Raw genomic sequence first — 25,072 nt, forward strand, 5'->3', positions numbered from 1 at the left:
TCTCATCAACAGCACATATATTGTTAATTTATTGATCAGTCCCTGAAAACAAGCCAGCACAGACCACCGAAGGGAAGTAATGAGAGACCCATAAGGACACCTTGATCACAAGAGGCACAACAGTGAAACACAGAGACAACGGTTTATTTCTCAGCCAGGTCAGGAGTGGTTAGAGTTGTAGGGTACAGTCGACGACTCTTAAATTCTTAAAATTGTTTCCTGTTTCCTGTAGGGGAAGAGCTGGAGTCAGGAAGAGGGAATGCTAAGCTTTAGACAAATGTATTTGTGACATACACTTAATCTGCTCTGACTCTACAGCAACCGGATGAATTAACCAAGTCACCTCTGCTTATATCCTGGATCCCAGCCCGTCACCTGGAACTCATCCAGTCCTTTTTTTTTTTTTTTTTTTTTTTTATCATCTCAGAGCCTGAGAGTAAATTCTTGAATGGGGTTGATAAATGTGAATCATTTGGTAACATGGGTAAACATGATTGCAACATGTTTTGTTTATTTGGTGGCTTGAGTTATGAAATTGAGCAATTCAACCTGTCACGCAAGTTTTCGGGCCATTGGGTTGGAAAACGTTTAAGAGGGTAACACTTCTTTGGCTCCACATGAACTTGAGCTGACACCCATACAAGTTTGACGTTTAAGCTTTAGTAGTTGAGTCAATTGCAGTATTTTTAAATAACTGAAGTATGATTTTTACAAATTTTCTGCAAAATGCATAGAAAAGTGTGTTGTGTAGATGTGCATACTGTCTGGAGGGCTGCATTGTGAAGGGGGGGGGGTGTCTGAATGAAGGAGGAGGAATGTCTGGCGTAGTTCAAGTTAACAATATCACAGAATTTCACACTTTGTTGTGACCAAGCCAAGGCATGTGTAGCCTTAAACATAAGAGTCAAATCACAAGATTCCTCCTGTAAGAAAGAGGGCCCCTGTGTCTGCGTCTTTTGGACAGACAATCCTTACTTAGTTTTGAACAGTGTTCATCGAAAACACTTTCCTTCCTTTGTCCATGGCCACAATACTTTATTAGAGGAAAGAAGAAGACTGAATTGTAGTGAAGACTGTATTAGAGGATAATCTCGTTTCAAAATGTTGAGAAGGAATGTATATTAAAATGAAAAGATTGATCATTTTTGAACATTGACATACAGATTGGAAACGATTGTAGTCGACTACATTGAGATGTGTCCATCCCTTCTAAATGCTGGTCATTGTTGGTTCCATGCAGCAGAAGACGCCTTCTTGGCAAATCCAATCTCCGTTCCGTTTTTTTTCCTCCCACCTCCTACTGAGTTCTGGTTTGCCTGCCTCCCACTCAGTCCAACGTCTTATGTTCATTGCATCACAAATATGAGCAAGTACAGCGACTGCCTGCCAGCAACATGAAGAACTAATTTTACATGAGTGGCCTTTGCTAATTGATTGGTTTTAAATTCCGGGTATGACTCAAGGATAGGAAATGTTGTGGGGGGGGGGGGGAGTTTCTGGTCTAAAATAACCCATGAAGTATGTTTCAGGAGGAACACTCTGTGTGAGTAACACATGGACTGCAGTCTGTGGCTGTGGTTCAGTGTGAGCAGTGACGACATCTCTAGACCCCTAATCTGGTTTTAAAGACAAAACTGTGGCAATGTTGAGCAGCCGTTGCTGGTCCGGTTGTCATAGTGACGGAAGATGAAACTCCATGCTGCCTACTACCTAATGCAGTTTGAATGGAGTTGTTCATTTTAGTTGTTACAGTAGAAGAATAGAAGATTAACAAGCAAGTGCATGGTCACAGCAGTTTTTATTGTGTTGAATTAAGAACAGCGGTATGCATCTATCAGGTTGTTATGACGCAGAAGATGAAACAATCTTATGACCTGAAGCCTGAAACATCTCTGTGATGAAATGAGGGGAAGTCTTCTTGTTTAAGTTTGGAGCTCTGAAATGAATACCGGCTATTTCTGTATTTAAGCATCTTCTTTATTAGCTTCTCAGAACAGCCCGTCAAAGGATTTGGAACTCTTTTGGGCCATAAATATGTGAACACAAGCTTTAATGGTCTTGGAATTTAATGTTAATTCTTTTTTTTTTTTGATCTTGCAAAACTTCTTGTATGCCGATAGTGTGCAATCACAATGAAGTATTCTTCGATGAATATTATTTTTTATCCACATTAAAATTGTTTTTAATTTATTTGCTTAGTTTTGGACGAAGCCAATTATTTTAAAGCACAAACTAACAAAGAAACGAAGCATCACAAATACTTGTAAAACATGTAACTACTCACCTTGCCTCATTCAGGTTAAATACAAAAGTTGACTTACAATTTCAGGGGTTTAGGCCGATGCGTACTGTCATGTTGAACCCTGGCTGAAAGAGGATCTGCTCTGAAATGTGGTTCAAGTTGCAGCTGAGCTCTTCAGCTATTACTGGAGTGCATCTCTGGCAGAAATCCCTGCTGCCATGGTTGCCACCTTGAGGCCTCATGCCTCTCAGTCACCAGGGCAGAAATGTAACCTAATCAGGTGTCTGCTGCTCCCTGTACACAACCACAGCAAACGGTGAGTGTGAACAGAGTGTAGGTTGGCTGTTTTGTAAGAAACCACGTGTGATTGAGCACCTTGGTAAAATGTGTGTCAATAAGACGCCCTGTAATTTTCAAATGACCCTTTGATTCCTACTTCTTATGTTTTGGGAAAGAACATGTTATTTTCTATCCACCATGTTTTTCTCTGCTTGGGGCTATTTGAGCATCCAGAACCATGTTTTTGAGTTCTTCATTTCAGATTAAGTCTGTGACCAATTGATTTCAATTTCGACTTGTTGTGGGGTTTATTTTGGTACTGTATCCACAAGTGTTGGCTTCTTACTGTCACAGAAATGGGGTGGGTGTGCCAATGCATTCCAGTGTGAGTGAGAGGACAACATTTAAGTGTACATTTTGAACAAGAAATTTCAATTGAATATGCAATAAAAAAAAAAAAAATATGCATGAGTGATAGTTCTGTATCAGAATGGACTTGATGAAGATGAAAACAATCCTAAATTAGTTTCTTCTCTCACTGAGAATATCCTTCAAAAGTTGCCTATTAAGTGCATCTATTCGTGAACAAATGGTGGTGTCATTGCTACTTTGTTGACAAATTTCAACATTACATTTCATATCCCTCATCGAACTATTTTCGTCCCTGTTGATGTTGTGGTTTGTGAAAGTAATCCTGTGCTGGAATTCCCCAGGAAGTGGCTGAGAAGCAGCATGGAGCTTTGTTGAGCAGAGCTAAGTGATCAATCTGGGAGTGCTTGAAATCTATCCCAGCCCTCTGCTGCTCCTGCACAACCCTGGGGCAGCTATTCTTGGTTTCTCTGGAGGATAAATTCTTGCTGCAAATATTTGGTACCCAACTTGTATGGGGAGTAACCCCTCTGTATAAGGCAGGCGAACTAAAATGGTCCTCGTGTTGCAAAATCAATAAGGTTTTCAGTGACGTATGGCTACCATCAAATGTGTATTTAAGAGGGCTCTGGGTTTGACACATTGTAAAGTCCACCTGATGTCGGTGGATTTCAATAAACAAACAAATTTGCTAAATGTTTGAGTGTTAAAATAATTAGCAGCTAGCTCAAATGATATCTTGCTATTTGTAGTGCATGCTGTTATTAGCTGATCTAGATATCTCAGCAGCAAATATTTGATCCACACATCAGAAACACATTACAGTCGGTTGTAGACTGGAGTTTATTTTATAAATATGTTCCTTCCTTTGAGTGACCCAATTAAGAGAATTACTTTGACAATTCCTTTTTTTCCCCACAAGAATGAAGAGTTGTATTTTTTGCTATGCAGCAGCTTTTGGAAAATGACACTTTAGAAGTATTGTGGGAGTACTGATATCCAGAATAGTATTAAAAAAAAAAAAGAAGCTCAGGCGCTGTTTTCGACTGCTTATAGAGCATTCCATTTACCTCAGAACTCGGATCTTAGCGCTGGAAATGACGTAAGCCTGGAGTTAACCACGTCCCAGTTGCGAGTTGGCAACATGTCAAACGAGAAAACATGGACGCCTCCAGGAGTACCTGTGTTTTGTAAGCTAAGGCGATTACTGATGATGCACATATCAGCCATGTTGGATATAAACTCTGGCTACATGGGCTTCTCTGAGTTTCCAAGTCGGAATTCCGTTTTCAGAGACTCTTTCTTGACTGGCAACTCGGAATTTCCGACTTCCAAGATCAAATGGAATGCACCATTAGTGCTAGCCCATGCATCAATACCTGCTTGGGATTAGCTAAACCTGCCAGCGACACCCATTACCAACTGGCCGTGAGAGGGTAAACTTCCAAGCTTCCAGCAGCACCTGTTGTGGAACATAAAATATTCCTTTGTGGCATTGCCTTTTTAATCCATCACTGTACTGTACCACCACAAAGCGTCCACAATGAGTATGTTTACATGGAATTGAGCATCCTGGTTATGAGCCTGATAATGGTTACAGAGAAAGTGTTTTGGTTTCTGATTACTGCTTCTTGATTGCTCAGGTGCCTGACCCGATCCACTGCACGTGTTGGGAATCCTGTAACCTGTTGATCACAGATTTGAATCGGTCAGCATCTCAATTCTTTCTCCTATTTAGACTTCCTAAAATTCCATTTCCTTTTCGTTTCAGAGGTAAAACGCTCTCGTTGCTGCTGACATGTTTGTTTTGCTGAGGCTGCCCCTGCACAGGTATAGACAGCTGTCAGATAGCAGGGTAAAGTAGTATGCGTGCCACAGTATCCTGACTTCTTTCGGAGGTCTGCAGGTAGTAAAATTAGGAAACTCAAGTCCATGTAAATGCACTCAGTGGAAAACAGGCTGTTATCAGAAAATTATATTCTCTAAGGCTTGTCGAAGATAACCCTGATGACATCACTGAGATATTTTTGTCTTGGTGGAAATTTTTTCTTTTTTTTGTTTTCTTTTAAACATTTATATTTATATAATCTATTATATTTAGTTTCTTATTTGTATTGGGCCAAATGCATTAAATGTCACCATTATACATTGAAAGATATTGGATTATACAAGAAGTTGAAAATGTTTAAACCCAGTGTTGAAGTAGCTGTGTAAGCCTATTCTCTATTGGCCATGAACTTTCTTTACCTAAAGCCATTAACTGTGTTCACTTAGTTTTCTTTTCTTTACCTGTGACTCTTTCTAATAGTTTTCTGGTGGATGTGTCTTGCCTTGCCACCCTCTCACACACATCCAACCTTACGCTGCAGATTTCTACTGATGGATGGCACCAGAAATAGCCCTTTAAGTGGCTGTTAATGTATGACTGTTATACAATCATACTGCCAGTGCTCCTTGCCCTTGGCCAGAATCTCTCTGTCTGAAACAGGCTTGCTTTCACTCTCCGCCTCCCTGCAGGCCTCTGATGTTGATGAGTTTGAATAGAGCTATATAAGGGAAACCATTCTTTGTTTATTAGTTAAGGGAGAGTACATGGGAGTGCTGCCAGCCTTCTAAGACGAGAAAATGGGGACAGAGCAGGGAAGACGAAGCACCAATCAAATAGTGTCTATGTGGCTGTGTAGCCTATAAACAGTGCTCTTTTTTTAAAGGCAGCGTAATGAGCATGGCAGCTGGCTTACATTACATGTGGAAAGCTTACTGTTAATCAAGTGGCTGAAAATAGCTTTTTATTTGTGTGCTGTGCAATGGACAGTGTGAATAATGCAGCAAGCCACAAGGATACATTAGCTGTCTCCCGATGACTTCAAGTGGCGAACGCCTTCAGGTTGACTATTCACCTGCTGCAGGCTGATGGATGGTCGTTGGTGGGAATGTTGTTTGCTGCTTTTTAGCCTATGTAACCTACACACCTCTGTCCATGAAACATTTACAAATAAGTATATGTTCACAGTCCAATACAGAAGAGGACGTTATGCATTGCTGGTTTACAAATCCGCTTAGAAGAAAAAGTGAAAAGAAGCAATCATGGCAACCACTTGCGCCATCACTTGGACTTTGGTTGTGTGTCGTGTGTATGAGTCTGTTTTGTTCACACTGATCAAATCAACCAGACTTTGGGGTCAAGTGTACTGTATCTGGACGCGTGTCCCTGATGTGAAACTTCCCTGACATGATGCCACAGGCTGAGAGTGATAATAATCAGTGAACAGAATGACCTTTCCACAATATATCTGTATCTATCTGTTGTGTGATTTTGCTCTTACAAAACACTTCATTTATCAATGAACATTAACCAGAAACAAAAGATATGTGTATATTTCATATTCTTTCTTTTCCAGCAACAGTCCCCCAACTTGTGTAGAACCTGTCTGCTGAAGAACACATAACATTTGCTTGCTCTTTTTTTTGGTACCTTTTGTGTTTTCCTGCTGAACTGCTGCTTTTAACCTTTATCTACGTGTTATACTTAATTAAATATTGGTTGAAAGTTGATCTGGTTTCCAACCACTATTTAGAGCAGTAGCCGACAAGAAGAATGGTATTGTATATGCGGTCCACCTAATCATCCATGGCCATTAATTTGAACTGTAATCCACATGTCGACAAATCTCAGATTTAAAAGAAACTGCATACTTTATGTTGAGAGAGTGCTGTTCAAAAGTTTGCATGCTGAAAACCATTTCCTGGCATCCAATACTCAGATGTTGTAAACAAACAGTCACAAGTCAAAAAGAAGTTAGCTTTTTTTTGGGGTGAAATCCATGTGTAACCAGGGTGATGGATAGGCTTGATCATACAAGACAAACATGTCTTTTGTAACATTAATAAGCAGTATTCAGAACACATGAGGTGGAGTGATACACCAAAAGTGCTGGCAATGTTGAACACCAGTGCTGCTACAATGCTTGTTGAAATCTGATTCCTTGGTTGGACAACCTGTTGTGAAACCAGAAACATGTAATATCATAGTTATGTGTTTCAGCGTCTTTGTTGGCAATTGATGTGGTCTGAAGGTGGTGGGCTTTCCAGTTTTTAAAATAATAGCTTTTTTTTACCATGGGGGCAAACTATCCATGATCTCCACTATTAGAGGTATAACTGCGACTATGTCTGTCTGTGGAAAACACAGTGTAAGAACGTGTTTAAAATTCTTAGGTTTATTGGAAGAACAGTTGCTGTGGGCGGTACGAGGGGTGGTGCGAAGTAATAAGTTGCATTACTCACTAATACAGTTTGCAACTGTAGCAATATATTCATTGAATACTCTACAAGAACTGTGTGCTGCTGAACAAGGCCTGACCTTCAACTTGTTGAAGGTTTTTTTTTTCCTGTTGGGTAAAATAAAGAATGGAATTTGATGCTTCATAATTGCTGTATTGATTTTCTGAGTCCACTCTCTGAAAACATTGCATTACTTTTGTGTCAAGTTTGAATCTAACTGAGACCATCCAATATATCATCATTTTGTGCTTTGCCAATTTAAAACAAGATTGTTTCCAATTTTCTTTTGAGCTCAAAGTTGGTGCACACACTGTTTCATATCAACATGTCTATGGGGAGCTTGTTCTCCAGCTGGCACCGAGACAACTGCTGCATTGTCAGATTCCTCTCTTTAGATGGACTCGGGCGTTTTGTGTTTTGGACTAGGGGTAGAATGCCAGCCTTGTCCTCAGTCGTGTTACTTATCTCCCCAGTGCAGAGCACATCCTCAGGGAAATTACTTGGGGGGTGTACCCACCCACCCCTTTACCTTCCAGAAAACTTGAGTCAATGTTTCTTCCTTTTGAGGAAAGAATCTTCTTTGTCGCTCAAACTTCAAAATTAGGCATCCTCTTAGTCGGCCACAAGATTATGGGAGAAGGCTGATCGGTGAACACCAGGTGGGAAATTCACTGCTGGCTGCTCCAAGGGAATGCACATGTGATTTTGAGTTTGCAACATACGTAAGATAGTGGATAGAAATGCCATACAAGTGGCAGATGGGAAATAGGATTTATGGTTTTGATTTGTTTCCCCCTGATGTCAAGTGCAGCTTGTTCTCTGATTGGAGTTGCTGAGGGAGCAACTGAGCTGCAGAACAAACCAGGCATCCCTGTGCAGGTTGTTCACAAGAGAAACAGACACATAATTGTGTTTAGTCTATGAAAGTGGATACAGAGATGGTTGACACATTGTGTTTATGCTATAGTATAGTATAGTATGTGTTAATATATTGGTTAAAAGTGTGCAAATGTATTTGGCTCAGTGCTCACAATACGATTGGAAGATAAACACACTTCTTTTTTCCATTATGTAATCTGTACTCAATATTTATGTAGTCATGATAGATGCAATACTGGAATCTAAATCACAAAAACTCTAATTAAAAGTTGTCAATGCTTCAGCGTTTTGATCTTGGTTGCCTCGTCCTCAGCTTCACGCCTGGTTCACTCTCACCACCCTCTTTTGGTGATCTTTATGATGGTATCCAACCGACTCTGCAGCCAACACGGCTTCAAGTAAAGCTGCTGCTTTGTATATTATTAACACATAAGCCATTATATCGCAAAATGCAACAACTATATTCTGCTTTGAATATATGCCAATGATGTGTGACACTTGTTGCCCAAATGCTACCAACAAGTCTTTAAAGGGAAATGTTTGGAATTGTTTCATTAGCTTATCTTAAATACTAGAAACGGGGAGAAACACTAACACCTGTAGAGGCTGACGTGGGAGTGCTTGTTTTACTCCTCTCCTATCCCAATCCCACAAAAATAACCCTGTCCCATCCAAATCCTAAACCATGATAAAGAAACACAAAATCCCATCCCAATCCTGGTAGAATAACTCCCTTCCCATCCCGCCCTGTTCCCATTTTAGTGAGGTTTTTTCTTTTTTTTTCTTCAGTTTTGTTTATCATTTATGTTCTTTGTTTGGCCAGTGTGTTGGCCTTACTGATCATAGTTTACCTGTGGTAATGTGCCATAAGGATCTATTGCCTTAACCAAGAACACCTCACTGAAAGGTACAAAAAAATGTATTAGGAATGTTGGCTGCACGGTATGTGAATAATCATGTAGTTTAATTGGGAGTTAACACCCACTCTGGTGAACTGGGAGACGCTCCTGTCTGAACCAAAGACAGGATGGGACGGAGGTGTGTTTCTTCCTGTAACTTTAGTGAGGGTGACGATGTTTAATCATGGAGTCGGCTAATCATGCACATCCCTTATGTTGACAGTTCTTATTGAAGAGAATTTACTTGAGTCAGTCACTGTGTCCTCTGTCACTGACTACAGATGCAGCCTCTCTGACGGTGTGGTAACATAACTCTGCTCCATGTCCACATTAAAGACAGGAAGTGTGTAACTATTCAGACCATATACGGAGCAATTCATCATCTTTGTTTACACATCTAACTGAAATGAGAAAAGGAATATGTCGTTGTGTATATCTGAAAATGTCGAAGACGCCTTAAAACATAGCAGAGTGTTATACATGGATCTGAAACATAGCACTCTAAAGCTAAGCTAATGGTCATTTTCACATTCTGGGCTGTTTCTTCCTCTTTGACTGTGAAAGTTCCCCTGTAGATAGAACTGTTTAGAGTTGAAGGTTTTATGTTCACTGTAGTAATCCCAGCATTTTGCGGCGTGAATTAAACAGTACTGATCTCCTCCTTCCCTCCTGTCCCTGCTTTTGGTGCCGTTGTGATATTCCTGTTGAAAGATAATCCGCCCTGGAATCAGCCCCAGTCTGCTGACCGAGCAGGAAACGGTAGCAGCCATCCCCCACCTCCTCAGCTCATCCTCCGTGCATCCCTTCTTCACCTACTTTTTTCCCCTTTCTGCAGCCCAAAGTATACCCCTATCTTACCCTATCTATATTTCCCCACCCTGCCTCTCCTCTTCTCCTCCCAGCAGCTAGCAAGCATGTCAACGCCTTAGTTGCAACCCAGAGGCAGGGGTGAAGTGTCACAGGTTTCCTTGCTTGGCTTTAAGTCAGCACACACATCTGGTGAACACATGAATACTGATTGATGGACAGAGTGTTCACCACCACCTGCATGATATTTTGACAGTTTTTCATCATGTTGGTCTTGGTATCAGGAATGATGTGTGATAATGGGAAAGGGCTGGAGTTAAATATCCCTGTCACTAATGAAATTATGGAGCTGAGATTATTTATGTGCAGTTTAGTACGATGCCTGAAGAGAAAAGTCAGCCTTCACAGCATTTACTTCAGATATCTCTTCATGCTTATCAATTACTTTTAGGTTATAAGAATGTTTTCTACAAAAAAAACCCGTACATAGCATAGATTGAATCGATTAGATCAGCCTCATGGGTGGTTTATTACCACAGAGTCCTGATCTAGTCTTTTGAGTTAGGATCACACTGATATTAGAAACCATTGTAGGCATTTTAATTTAGATAACTCTTCATGCTTATAAAGGACTTTTAGGTTATTAGAGAATTTAAAAGAAGAACCTCATTATGATAAGGATTATCCATGAAAATAAAATCTGATTTCTTCCCTGTGCTATACTGATAGTGGACCAGCTGAATTTAAATGATTAAAATAGAAACAAATAATATGTTGACAGTCAACTACACAAACTTTTTTTCTACGAATGAAGATAAATGCCAAATATGCTCTTAATCAGTACAGATGATGCATAAGCTGTCATTAGTGTCAAACTGCTACTCCACTTTATTTTCTTTAATATCAGTTCTCATATCTTACCCATCGTGGCACTACGGTCCCTTTATTCTTTCAGTATTCCTCTTTTTTTATTTAACTTTAGTATTTAGTCTAGAAACTTTATTCTTTTGTTGACATTTTATCTTTGGTGAAACTTTAGTATAGCTGCACTGCTGTTCATTCACTGCTCTGTGTGCCTTTGAATAACAACGTTTTTTTGAATTGAATTGAAGCAGTTTTCCTTCAAAGCAAAGTCAGGCCATTTAACCATTTCAAATGGGCTGCAAACATGGAGGAGACCTTGTGTGCCTGCCATTGCCATCTGACTCCCCAAACAATGCAGAGTATTTAATGTGTATGAGGTGAACTGGGAGCGGCTCCTCCCTGACCCTAACAATAGAACTGACAAGCAAGAGGCCAGGCTTTCACTTTGCAGACCATAGTTGTGGAGGGGAGGAGGAGGAGGAGGAGGAGGAGGAGGAGGAGGAGGGGGCGCTTGATTGTTCTCCCTCAATAGGCAGCCGCAGCCCTGTGAGGCGGTTTACCTCCCTTGTCATGTTTTCCTTCTTCTTCATGTGTTCCTGAGCCTCTGTCTGCCTCCCAGACTGCTCTTTAATTGGTTCTCCTGCCCGGCCTTAGCTTACCTGCCGGGAATTGTTATCACATCATCTTGCCCCTGGAATTGCACTGGACTTTTCTAAAGGGCAATAAGGAAAGTGTCACACCTCTAAAGGCACTCATCTGTTAAGAAAAAAACCTTGACTGTAAAAAGCTTCCAAGAGGAAAAGATAAGAAATGGCAGCAGAGCAGTGCTTTTGTCTAATTCAAATGAATGTCATTCTGTATAGCTGTTGACTATAGATTGGGTTTGTGGAGGCCAGAGTGGGTGGGGCTACAGTAGCAGACAGTTAAACGTCTGCTTGCAGCTGTCCACCCAATGATCAGATTAAAGAGCTCCCACATTTCTACGGCTGAGATGCTAAAGGCGATTAGGATAGCTGCTCATTGAGAGGGCCAAAGCATCCTAATCTGCAGGACAGACAGAGAGAGACGCTGCCTTTTAAACAGGCTTTTGATGATTCATTGTATCTTGTTAATGATCTGTGGCTGCAGAATGTGTTTTTAAGGGGTCGTGTTAGGATGAGTCCACGAGTGAGAATAGCTGCTCAGTCATGAGAATCATCCTATTTTTTTCCCTTAATTGTGTCCATGTGCATAAAATTGTAACCCTTGAACGAAGTCAGATACTAAAAGTACTTTGTGTGGAACTCATGATGTCTTCTAATTAGCTGAGATGTTTTCTTTCCTGTTTGTTTTATGCAGCACTGTTTTTGTGTGGAGCTTTAACAGAATTGTTGTGGTACATCCAGATTGCAGTAGTTTACAGTCAATGATTAAGCCATTCGGGCAAATCATCAAAACTACCTCGTATGCAGTGCAGTTTGCTTTCACTTTCAAATCCAATCCAGGTGATTTTGGTCTTAATGCAAAGTGACCAGGCTGTTTAACCGGAACACAGTATTTGCTGTGCAATATCAGGATTTCAATCAAGCCTCTCTGCTATGCTATGACTGCTTGGCAGCTGATTTCTCTATGACCAGCCCAACCTAACAGACGCATTGGAGGCTTCCCTGGGAGGGAAGGACGACTTCAAGTGTTTTGATGCGCGAACACTGCACGTGTTTCAAACAGGCTTGTGCAGAAGTTTATACTGCAATAAAAGAAACCGTCTTTATGACCAGTACAGAACATTTTCCTCTTACATTGTGACACTTGTGTGTTGCACTTTGCAGAGATTTAAGATGTGCTGTTTGGAGTGTATTGTGGACAGTGTTCTTGTGTGTTGTGGCTGCTCAGAGGATGTAAGTGTAGGGCAGACTTACTCTTTCTATTTTATACAAAAAAAAAAAAAGAGAGTAAAATGCAATTTCCTTGGACCATTAGGGTAAAATGTCGCCTTCAGGCAGCAATCACTTGGAATGGTATGGCAATGTGTTTTAAGACTATAAGGAAACAGTTCGACCAATCCCCTGTGTTTCATTCTTACCCAGTTTGTATTGTCTTTATACACAAATGGATTACACAGTATCACTCGGAGGTTATTTCATGGAAATTGGGGCGAGAGAAACACATCTTTCTCAGCGAATTCCGACTCTGCTGTTCCACACTAATGCTGCACACCTTTTTTAGCAAAATGGGACTTTATGACATTGAAATGATAGTCATAAAGTCCCTGAAACTGTTGCTTTTATTTTTTTTTTATAACAGTTCAGACACCAGCATAGAGTGTTCAGCAGCAGGACACAGACAACCTGCCTTACATGGGGGGCCAACTCCCAGGCGAAAAGAAACAAGTGTTAACAGAATGTAAACGCATTGTGGCTTAACTCCGCCCTCAATTCTCCGGATGGGTTCGATTCCATTCTTGGACCTGGGTGTTGGCCCAAACGGTGTGTGTGTGCTTGTGCGTGTGTATGTCAATGTAAATGAATTGGTAGCTGTTGGCTGTAGGGGCAGGGCTAATACTGTGAATCTCTGCCCTCCCAGAGGGTCGAATAGTTTCCTTGTATAGAAGAGAGACGAGAGGGGCTCTGTCTGCTGTGTGGTCCTTTTGTGTGTGTGTGTGTGTGTGTGTGTGTGTGTGTGTGTGTGTGTGTGTGTGTGTGTGTGTGTGTGTGTGTGTGTGTGTGTGTGTGTGTGTGTGTGTGTGTGTGTGTGTGTGTGTGTGTGTGTGTGTGTGTGTGTGTGTGTGTGTGTGTGTGTGTGTGTGTGTGTGTGTGTGTGTGTGTGTGTGTGTGTGTGTGTGTGTGTGTGTGTGTGTGTGTGTGTGTGTGTGTGTGTGTGTGTGTGTGTGTGTGTGTGTGTGTGTGTGTGTGTGTGTGTGTGTGTGTGTGTGTGTGTGTGTGTGTGTGCATATTTCTGTGTGTTAACGTGGCTGTGTGTGGTGTTCAATTTCCACAGATTATCCATTCCTAGACCAGATTAAATGGTGCGTCTGGACACTGGGCTCCTGACCCATTGACCTCTGATGGGAAGGTCATGTAACAACTGTGCGTACGTGTGTGTGTGCGAGAGTGTGTGTTTACATGTGATGCAAAGCAACAGCTGTTCTCCAGATGTCCTCAACCCCCCAAAAAGCGGAAAAAAGCACAAATGAATGAGACTTCCAAGACCAAAGTGATATAAATGAGGCTCAGAGAGTGTGTCATGAGGTCTTCATTTATAGGACTTATACACAGTTTGCATCTCTAAGAAAAAAAAAAAGATTTGTCGGCAACATGATATTCATTTATTTTAGAACAGGGTTAGGGTTAAAATGTTTTCCTGGCTCATTTTGCACCTCGGGTAGTGCTTTTGCATGGATCCTTTTTCCTGGGTTTCATTTTCCTGGAGGCTAATAAACTCTTCCTGATTAATGTGATTCTCGACAGGTGGCTCCCTGTGAGAGGGCAGTGAGTAATAATTCCTCCAACTCACAAGAGAACTTCCCCCTACATTTATCAAGTCCTGATCACATGGTCCCATTAAGCTAATTGTCTTCTTCTAATCCATGGGACTGGAGGAAGACACCAGACTATTTTTCAGTGGGTTTAGGCAGTCTGAGCTACAATTCTTAGCTGTGATGTTTGCCATGATTTAGCAATTTAAATCCACAGCTACAGTCAACAAAAACAGCATCCTCATGCATGAGTTTGCTTTGGTGTTACTCATCACATTTCTCACCATCTGCCCATTCTTTCTCATTGTCCTGTTTTTAAAAGTCCTCTTAGCTGTTTGGAGGAGTTGTGCACTGGACAGAAATGGTCACTTTGTCTTGTGTGAAAACACGTGTGTTCAGTTTCACCATGATGTGCTATTGTGATGCATATATAGGCTGAAGAAGTGGCTCAGTACCCCTATGACACTTTTGTACAAGAAAAAAAAAAAGTTCAGATGAATATTATTATTAAACAGTTCTCAGTTTTATCACACGTTATTACATCCTTCTGCAGTAATTACAGGTAATATTAGTTGCTATTTGACCTACATGTCATCCAGCTGTGTTTGTGACAGTGTGGGGAGTTGCGACCAGCTTTATTAAAAAGCTCATATTTGGAGCAGAAGCACGGCGTTGCCAAGGCACCATATTGTCTGACCTGTCCCCACTCTGTCCTTCTCTGCAGCATGTGATTAATGAAACTGCAGGACAAGCTGAACAATGAAGTCTCCAGTGGCGTATTGTTCTTCTCAAGATTGCCAGTGGCAATGCGCCCCTGTGCCCCACCTCTGGAGACCCCAGGGGACCAGAGGAGTCTCGACCACTTACTTGATTTTTTTTCACCATACTCATTTCCTGACTTTTTTCATCACAGGTCTAATCTTGTGACCTATATCATAACATTTATTTGAGATTTGTAAGTTACAGTGACTTCTGGTGTCTGAGACATCTCACACCCCCCCAGGTGATGTTGGCTAATCTCAGCATGTTGAATTTTGCTCACAGCCAACCCCACCCTTGGGCTCAGTTAGGAGAATGAAGGGAATGCTAATGTCCCCAATGTTGTGTGAGATGAGGCTTCTCTCTCCTCGAGCGTGTTTTGTTAAATTTTGGTGCTCCTTCATTTTCCTGGAGGCAAATAGCTTAGTATTTCTTCATTGTCATATCATTTTCAGCTCCTCTAAATGATTCCTTTCAAACTGTGTTCTTTGATCTGTGAGAAAATTTACCTCTCATGTTTGTTGTAGGTTTAACTTAAAATGAGCCCCATTACTTGGTCCCTTCATTACCACTTTCTACTCTATATTGAAATAGAAGGAAAAACCGGGGTATACGGTTGGAATAGCATTTAATGTTTATCAGTGTCATTTAAATGTCCTTTATATCTCAAAAGTTCTTTAAACATTTTGCAACTGAATTTGAGCAAACCGTTTCCTTGTGACGTCAACATCTGTAGTCTTTGAGAAAGGGTAGACCTCATTGTATTCATTTAAGTCTGTTTGCAGAGTTCACAGTTCTTGGGTGTGATCGAGGTATACAAAAAGGTATAGAAAAAATGTAAGCATTTATTTTCCCAGAAGAACTGTGCAAAGCACAAAACCATCCCTGGCCTTGAAAAGATGCATCATTGATGTCTGTATTGTCGGCACCAGGATTTAACCAGGAGGGAATACTTGGAGTGTAAAAGATCTGTTTATTGATTGATTGTGGGTCTCAAGTAACTCAAGACAAATTCCGATGGCAGAATGGTGGGAGCTGTCATTGTTTCCCGCCATAATAGACTGGAATAGTGATGACGTATTTTTGTAGGCCAACCCAGGAGTAACTTCGCCATGGGATTTTTGCATTGGATTTTGGATCATTGCAGAAAATAAATTCTGTGGCAAACACGTTTCTGATGCGTGGCTGTTTTGTTCAGCTGGACAGTCTTTAAAGATGTACACCATTTTATATTGAGTTTGAAGCATTAACGCAGCCGAAAGAAGTAAAAAGCTAACATTATGCTACAAGCGAACTACACCGTGGTCAGTTGATTTTGACGTCACAACCGTTATGCTTCATCGATCCATTCAGCTAGTCAAACCTTAGCTTAATAAGTTGTTTATCAACCTAATGTTTACAAGATCACTGAAACACACAACTACAGGCTGTAAGACGGACGAGAGAGAGATTTCCCGGCATGATGACGTTTAATCTCCCTGACAACCACTGTAGTATCATCATCCACTTGTTAGCTACCGCCGTTTTAAGAACGCATAAAAACTTAAACATTCACAAGTGGGGGTTTTATCTAACGTCGTTTATCTCTTCTAACAAAACATCAACATCTATTAAGCTTGTGTTAACCCACAGAACTTAGGTCAGGCGTCTAACCACAAACTCATTCAAAATCCTCATAGACTTTTAGAGTTTAGAACCCATGGTGCTAAAATGCTAACTGGCTTCTGGGTTTTAGGACTCATTCCTGTGCCAGTTCAGTTCAGTGATTGTTGGATTAATAAAACGCTGATTTATAATATACCACTATGCTTTGGTAAAGTGTACTCTTCAGGAGTTGTGGCTTTGAATTTATTTTAATTCACAGAGCTGGAAGAAAAATGTCATATTTAGATAATGACCAGAAAAGTCAATTGTAAAAATGAATTTCATTTTATTTTATTTATTTACAGCAAATAAAAATAACAGTTAAGAAACTAATTTACAATAAGACAATCAAATTAGAAATATATCAGCACATTAAGCAGAAAAAATTAGCAGAAGAACTTTTATCCCTTATTCATTGTTCTTTGGTTGAACAACACTCATGAAAATGATTATATAAATGTTTTCCTCATCTGTGGATTTTGAAAAAGTAGTCACCCTTTAAATCAGCTTATCCCCCCAAAACGAAACGTTTTCCTCTGCCTGCTAATGTCCCGTGTTTAATGCACAGGTTATTGTGGTGATATGCTCTGAGGCTGCCTGATGCGTAAACAGGAAGCAGTAAAATGTCATCAACAAGCGTTAGTGCTACTGGCCAAAGTTGTCTCTCATCAGAAAACAGCTGCTTGGTTTGGGGGAACAAGTCACTTTACCTGCTCATAGGTTTGCATTGCTAATGCAATATCACTCTGAGCACATTGTTGTTTGTGTGACTGCAGTGTGCAAAATCTGCGTTTGCATGGACACAAAAAATAAAAAGCCTGATCAGAATCAAAATGCTTCATGTAAACATGTCAATCAGAACGGACTGATCTGATCAGGCTCATTTGAAACGAATTGTCATTCCTATTTGAGAGGGGCGGTTTATGCGGATCGTTGTTCAGATCAGGATCCATGTGCAGGCTGTCTTCCTAACTGGGGTAAAATGTTCCTGACTGCACATGTCTGCTCCTGTAAAGTGACGCGTTTCCATAGACCTCTCCATCAGGACCTGATGTTTACAGTCTATGATCAGAGCGCAGAACTTCATCAATGGCTGCCCTGTCATTTGAAAGTTTAGTTTCTATTCTTGATCGGTGATCTCCATGAGGACTCCTCTCTCCCAGTCTAATTTGGATCATATTTATGTTTTATGCTTAAATGTATCTTAGTCCTCTCTTTCATACAACCTTATTTTCTACAAATATTACATTGGGGTAAATTTTTAAAAAAAAAACAGTCTACTTTGTAGCGATAGCATCTTTCCCAGCGAGCTATAGTCACACCTCTGATATCAATAGATTCATAAAAGATTCGTAAACTGTTTTTTTCATCTGACATCAATGTTGTCTTGCGTTAAGACTGATTCTGCTATGTCTGCCTAAAAAACTACATTTTTATCGTCTAGTGAGACGAATGATAAAGTAGTTTTAGAAGAATCAAAGTGAACTCAGAACTGAGAAGAACTACTACCGCCTCATTTTAGGGGGCAGCATGTTATTTCACATTCATTGTATGTTTACAGTTTATCGTTAATGCCAGTAGAATGTGTTATTGAATAATCTATTACATAAACAATGCGATCATGTTTAGACGGTGAAAGCCTTTAGATCATGAGGGCAGCGCTTGCTCACTCCGTAGGGACTTGGATTTAGGAACCAGTTCAAGTCCTGGTGCGGACCAAATATATAGATTGGTCTGGGAGTTGGAGAGGTGCTAGACCAGACCACTTCCTTAGCACTACCGGAGTGCCCTTGAGCACACTTAAGCAATGCACCGAACCCCTCATCAGCTCCAGAGCGCTCGACCGGGGGCAGCTCCGTTACTCTGATGTTTCTCCGTCAGTGTGCTTCCATAGGCTCGATTGTTCACAAACACAGGCTGAAATGTCGCAGCAGATGAGACAGGTGGGGCCAGTCTGTGCATGTCAGAAGGGTTTTGTTCTGATTTAATACAAATGCATGAACATGCACGGCATAATCTGCGTCCATTTAAAAAGTGAAATCGGAATCCCCAATCAGAATGAATTCAATCAGATTGTAGACATTATGGAAACGTAACCAGTGAGAGCCTGTGGTGTGAAGCTTTTCCCTCCAATAACCCAGTGAGTGTGTCTCTCACTCGTCCACCATCAGTCTCTGGCCTGTCTGCGGCTCAGGTCATTAACTTTGCCTGAAGGTAAACTGCTGACTGGTCAGGTATAATAACCCTCAGCAGCACTTACGGTGTGAAATATTCTTGACATTTGGAAACTTAGACTGACCTACCATGAATACTAAACTAACTGCAGCTGCTTTTGGTAAAATTCTGTAATGAACTTTTTTGTGCAGACTTTTTCTGCTTCTAAGCTTGCAATGTGTCGGACTGAGATTCAGGGAGACATGAGAGAAGTGAGTCTTTCCATACAACAACAAGTTAGCTCATTACCTCCCATTTACAAACGAGTAGCTAGCAGCTTGTTAGTGAAATGAGCCACAACAGTGAGCGCTCAAAGTTAGCCTCTGCGACATAAAAATAGACTCCTCACTTTATCTCCCTTTACAAAGTCTATATTAATATTAAGGACTGTAAAACTCCCAAATCAAGTTTTGCCCCACCCAAGAAAATAGACAGCAAATAACCTGACTTCCCTCAAATGAAAAAAAAAAAAAAAATAGCAGTCATAAATATTAATACTTTTGTTCAGATTTTTTCTTGAGTTATTAACATTTTCAAAGCACCTGACCTGTGCCACAAAGCTATGGTCCATGGATAGAGCAACAAGGCTGAGCCTCACTGTCTGTTTTAGGGCTGCAACAACGTTGTCTTCAATGTCCTCCAATAGTCATGGAGAACTGATATTAAAATTCAGTATGTAGAAAAGGCAGCTGTTTCTGTTAACAAGATTCAAAAGCAGCAGTTTCATGGTGTGTTGCAAAATATCCACAGAGTGACCATTCGTTTACCCCTGAAGGCTCTGCTCTTATCTGTCCCTGGTGGAGCTGTCGCTTGCATATCATTGAATAGAAATGCTGGTGTCTTTCTTTTTTTTTTTAACTCGTGTTACTCTGAGATTGTTAAATTGTTTCGGCTCAGGCTTTCTTTAAGTATTGTAGTACACAGTGGTGTTTTATTGAAAGCTCTTATACCTGGAGTGTAAAAGGTCACAATGAGCTTAAGGTTGGAGTTTGCTATATTCAAACGAAAAAAAAAAAGAAGCCCCGACAACAACAGCCCAGAGCGACTCTGATAACAAGGCTGTACAAATCTCTGCTCACAAAATGTCTGAGTAAATATTAACCCTGGGCCCCAACAAAGTAGGATGCCGGATTTCAATTCCACTATTGTCACAGTTAAAAGCCTCTCAAATTGATATTGGAAAAATACCTGTAATGTAGATTTTTACTTGGAACAATAATTCATAATACTAAAAGATTCAGTCAATTAATATTCCAATACTTTCAGGCAGTGTTGGTGCATTGGAAACCACGTGTTGCTGTGTTTGATGCCTGTTATATGGCAGCTTTAATTGTTTCATTATTCTTTCATTAATTCTCATATATTTATTTAGTTTTCCCTGAGTTGAGCTTAACCTCCTGTCCTCACACGTGGTTTATTTTATGGAAAAATATCTTGTTGGGTATTGGGTGTTGGAGCTCTTTGTACAGCAGAAAATGGAAAAGTATTACCTCTAAGTTGTATTTAGCTGAAGTAGCTTGACTTTTATATCTCACACATACTCTCTAAATCTTTCTCATACATGTCCACCATTTGTCGTTTCAGCTGTGAGGATCAGCAGACATCCAAGGCTGCGTTTTCTTCAGAAATCAGGTAAGACATTTATATCATAGACACAAGAGCAGGAAGTGACACAATGGCCCTTTAAACATTTGTTTTGTTTTATTGTGTAGTGTGATTAGACTGGAGAATGTCTTTTGGCCGTTTACACACTGCCACATTTTATAGACGTACAGTATGTGTTATTAGCGCTTCACACATTATGGTGGTGCACAACACACGCGAGAAAGTGGGATGGAAAGGTACGATTTTGGGCTTTTTTTATTTCATTAAATGAAAATGTGAATCACAAATTGAAAGAATTATGCTGGAAACACTTCCCTCTGAATGTGATGTAGGTTGTGTTGACAGACCTAAAGCCAATGAAGTCTCACTCCCAAACACCTCTGTTGCTATGTTCCACCTTTAAGAAGTTCACACACACTTGATCAAACACATTTTAGATAGTCCAACATTTTAGAACTAGTAACATACTTTTATTAATGTATAGTAACACACCAGGGTCATGATGCCTGTAAAACGTTAAAAAGACAATCAGTATTTTCTATATGATTCTGTTTTTTATCTTCTTTGTCACTCTTAGAAGAAACAATACCAACTGCAATTTCTTTTGTATTTTCCTTGCACTTATATTTGAATGTCGTCTGTTACCTCTTTTAGCCTTATGATTCATTCTCTGCACTTTAAAATCACACACACACACACACACACACACACACACACACACACACACACACACACACACACACACACACACACACACACAGTGGAAGCATTGGCATTAATCTCATTCCTCTCTGTCTGTTTTCCTCCCAGCAAAGCTCCGGCTGTGTTTGTGTGGGACTGTTTGGAGGCCAGACATAAATGTTTGACTGACACATTGCACGTGCACTGAATTGATTACCATGTGATCTTCTGTGTGCACGCGATGTATGCAAGGCGATGGACGTCTTCATATGTTGAGTGTGTTTGTGCCTGCACATGTGAGTCTCTCGAAGACATCACATTATAATGTGCATCATCAAGCTGACTCAATGACAGTCACTGGCAGCATCTGGTGACCAGCCTCTCACTGTAACCATGCTCCTCTCAGCCAATGAGGGTGCAGTTCCCCAATGATGAGTGACCTTTTATGTGAATTGGCCTTGTACCATGCTATACTTCAAGAAGGAATTGCTTCTAAAAAAAAAATACAAAATACAAAACTGCAGGCTGAAATGTGAAGCACACGCTTTAAGTGTCAATGGTTATTCTGTATTTTCTGTTCGAAAATGCTCCCCTTTCTATTTGCTTTCATGGCTTAGCCTCCTGCAAGTGTTCTAAAAAGACAGGGATACAGCAAATCAGTGTACCATATTTGAAACCAACCACACTGTTTATTTATAGAGGTTTGAGTGTGATTCTGCATTTCAGTTCAGCTTTCCCCTTTTTTAAAATCAATTTTTACAGTACATTTTTAAAAGGATGCTTTGCTCGCAGGACAATGTGTTCAAAAAAATAATACAGTTGAAGTTCCTAGAAAGTTAACAAAGCAAGATTCATGAGGTTTCTTTTGAACTACAAGACTATTATGTAAAGTTAAAAGAGACCTAACAGCTGGAAAGCCAAACATGGGCTCAGCTGATGAATCAGTTTTTGAACCAAAGTCTGCAGGTAATTCAGGATAAGAGTATTTACTGCACAGTATTTAACTTATTTTTATATTTCAAACTTTTTGTCAGTCCTAGAAATCTTGGCATCTTTCTTGTATTCAGTGGCTGCTTCATCTGTGAAGGAAGAAATCACATGAAAATCTGCCTTTTTAGGATTTATGTTTTAATCACACATCCTTATAATATTACCTGACATTTCAAAATGAGAAAGACTTGTACTATGATTGGGCAGCTGGAAACACATCAAGTACAATAATCCGTTTGTTACTGTTACTGGCATATTTTTGGGTTTAATTCCTCAGCCAAGACGAAAAAACCCATTTAATTGGATTTGGCTCTTGATTGTTTTTTGTGATACTGCTGTAAGTACTATGCATGTAGGTTTAAACATCCTGACTTTTCCACATGGCTCAGTTTGTTCTCAGTGGATTTTTTTTTTTTTTTTGATGGTGGTTTCGAGTCAGCCGTTTTCTTGCCAGCTTGAATGTAGACCCTTTTAAGAGCACGGCAACAGCTTGGCTATGTGTTTTTTTTTCTTTCTTTCCTAAAGACAAAATGTCTGTGCTGACGATGTCTCTTCGAGGTTGATTCACAGCCGCAGTGTAGTCTCATGTTTAGACCGCTATACTGAGCGTGTTCCTCTGGACTTCAGCCAACATGCCAGAGTGTGAATCTGGGTGCAGGATTACTGCAGAGTCAATCCTGAGGGCTGCAGGCGTAACATCCGTGTTACCAGTCATTGCACTCTTTATTTAACATGTTCTTTGGATTGACTGTTGAAGGAGATTTTCATCATTTTAAGATATATCAGCATTGTTTGCTCCAAAGTAGAATTTTCTTTTTGAATATCCAGAATGTTGTTCAGATTGACACAGACATTATCTAATATGATGACTTCAAACACAGATTAACATCTGGATATGGACAGATGTGGGGAAATTATTGAGTCAACAAGGCAGCATCATTTAACTGCACCGTTAGCTGCTTTTAATACATTTCTGTTGATCACATGCGATGCCAACTGGCTCTACTCAGCTCTATGTGCCGACTGTCTATCACTCTTCTGTGATGTGCAGGGGAAAAAGAAAGTGATGTTAAACTTAAAATAACCCTTTTTTTATTGGTATAACTAGGATGCCATTAACCATTGTACCACTATGTAAAAACAATTGAGCAGTAAAAACCTTAAAATTGCCTTTAAGCTTTTTGGAAATGAGTGTGTCTCAGGGTAATGATATGGTAAAGTAAAATATCAGTTTGAGCACAGGGGGTTGTCATGATTCATTCTGAACAGATTTTGTCTGTTTCACCAGGAAAACATTTTTTTTTTTTGTGCTGCATATTTAAATCTTCTAGCCTCAGGGCAGCGATGTGACTAATCATTCATTTTGTCAACCTGCCATTCCTTCTTCTTATGAGGACTGCTCTATGCTTGGAAAATGACTGGCTCCTCCTGACCACATCCTTCTGTTTCAGCCTCACTATCACTGCATGCTTTACACCTAAACAGACACCTTCCTGGTAAGCGGTGACCGTGCTTCTTTGAGGGGTGACTGAGGCCAGCTGCTGGCTGCCAATGTCACAGTGAGTCACTGGTCTTTCCCAGTAGACTCGCTGTTTCATTGAGAGCGTTGTATAACCTCGTCGGTGCCACGTGACACGTCACAGACCCATTGGCCCTTCTGATCATTTGATTTGAAACAGGCTCTGATATTTTTGGTGATTTAGTGAGTGAACGTCTTTGATGCTGTTTTTTATGTGTACATGTATATTTATTAACCAATAATGATATTAAACAGCTTAAATCCTTGGCCTTGAAATGTGGTCTCAACAAACCACAGTATTTTCACAGAGTCAAACCACAGACTAAAAACGTTCTGACTGATCCTCACCCACATCAAATTTAATAGCAACTTCAATTCACCTGTATGTTTTGATAAATTATAGATTTATTCATATTAGCATCTCATTAATCTTTTCTAAAAAAAAAAAAAAGTTATTTTTTAACTAACCAGAAAACATCACCAGGAAGCCAATCCAGATAAAAGGTGTTTTAAATCCACCAAAGCACAGATATGATGTTGACCTTCACACACAGGAAGGTTTTGTTGATTCTCATCACTTTAAGATAACCTAACAGACAGGGTGCTTCTGACATGTACTTTTCTTTCCTCTAAATTGATTAAAGATTTGAACGCACTAGAAAGCGTTCATGTTATTCTAAAGGACATTTATTGCATGAACTCAGGTTATACAATATGATAACACACTGTTGCATCACAAATCCCGAAACGATAACTTTACTATATGGGCATGATGAGAGCAAAACATAGGCTTTTGCTGGTGCAGCTGTTGGATCATTAGGTAGACACATTTTAGCAGTTAAATACAGTGTCGTTACTGTAGCTGAAGTGGTGAAGAGTCTAGTAACTGAATAGATGTCCATTGTACTGCAAATATCCACTTTGTGTGTTTTTCTACACATTAACCAACTTAATGTGCTGGAACAACATTTAGTTTTCTTTTTTGGAAAAACATTGAATATATTATTTTCTTTCTCTTTTTATTATGCTCCATCACATTATCAGAGGTTTAGGTTTATTTCTTTTATTCTGCTGTTTATTTGATTACAAGAACAACTCGTGTTAAAAAGTGAATTTAACATTGGATATCTTAAAAGTAGCTCAGGATTTAAAATACATAGCATATAAGTTTAAAGAAGATTTGATGAGAAGAACATTTAATAATAATAACAGAGTAAGTGCCCTCCAAAATGTGTAGTGCTATTCTAATGACTTCTACCTTCGTATGTTTGTAGTCATTGAGGGTTTTATTTATCAGGATGTGTATTTGTAGGTGAGCTTCAAATCTGTAATATTGTAAAAAGTGTCAAAAGTCCTTCAGGAATGAAATGATTTCCATTACACTATTTACAACAAAAGCCTGTAGCACTCTGCAGAAGAATTTAGTTTTTTATTATTATGGATTTTTTGTAAGTTGAGGCACAATCATGCATCATGCACATACCTCTAGATATTAGTTCACCTCTTCCTGTAAGAGCCTTCATTTCTGGGAAGCAGTAACATAAAGTGCAGTGAGTCATAAACATGTGTAAGATGTAAGTGTC

The 25,072-nt window shown here is 39.9% G+C and overlaps 1 protein-coding gene across 3 annotated transcripts in view; it reads left to right on the top strand.

The window, feature by feature from the left end:
- Positions 1-25,072, top strand: part of LOC306821529 (talin-2) — an 86,112-nt gene that overhangs the window by 2,405 nt on the left and 58,635 nt on the right. For all 3 annotated transcript variants that reach the window (XM_079340019.1, XM_079340021.1, XM_079340020.1), the window contains exon 2: positions 20,279-20,326. The gene's annotated coding sequence lies outside the window, so the exon portion shown is untranslated. The remainder of the gene's footprint in view (positions 1-20,278; positions 20,327-25,072) is intronic.

Source organism: Symphodus melops (genome assembly GCF_947650265.1).
Source record: "Symphodus melops genome assembly, chromosome: 3".
NCBI lineage: Eukaryota > Metazoa > Chordata > Actinopteri > Labriformes > Labridae > Symphodus > Symphodus melops.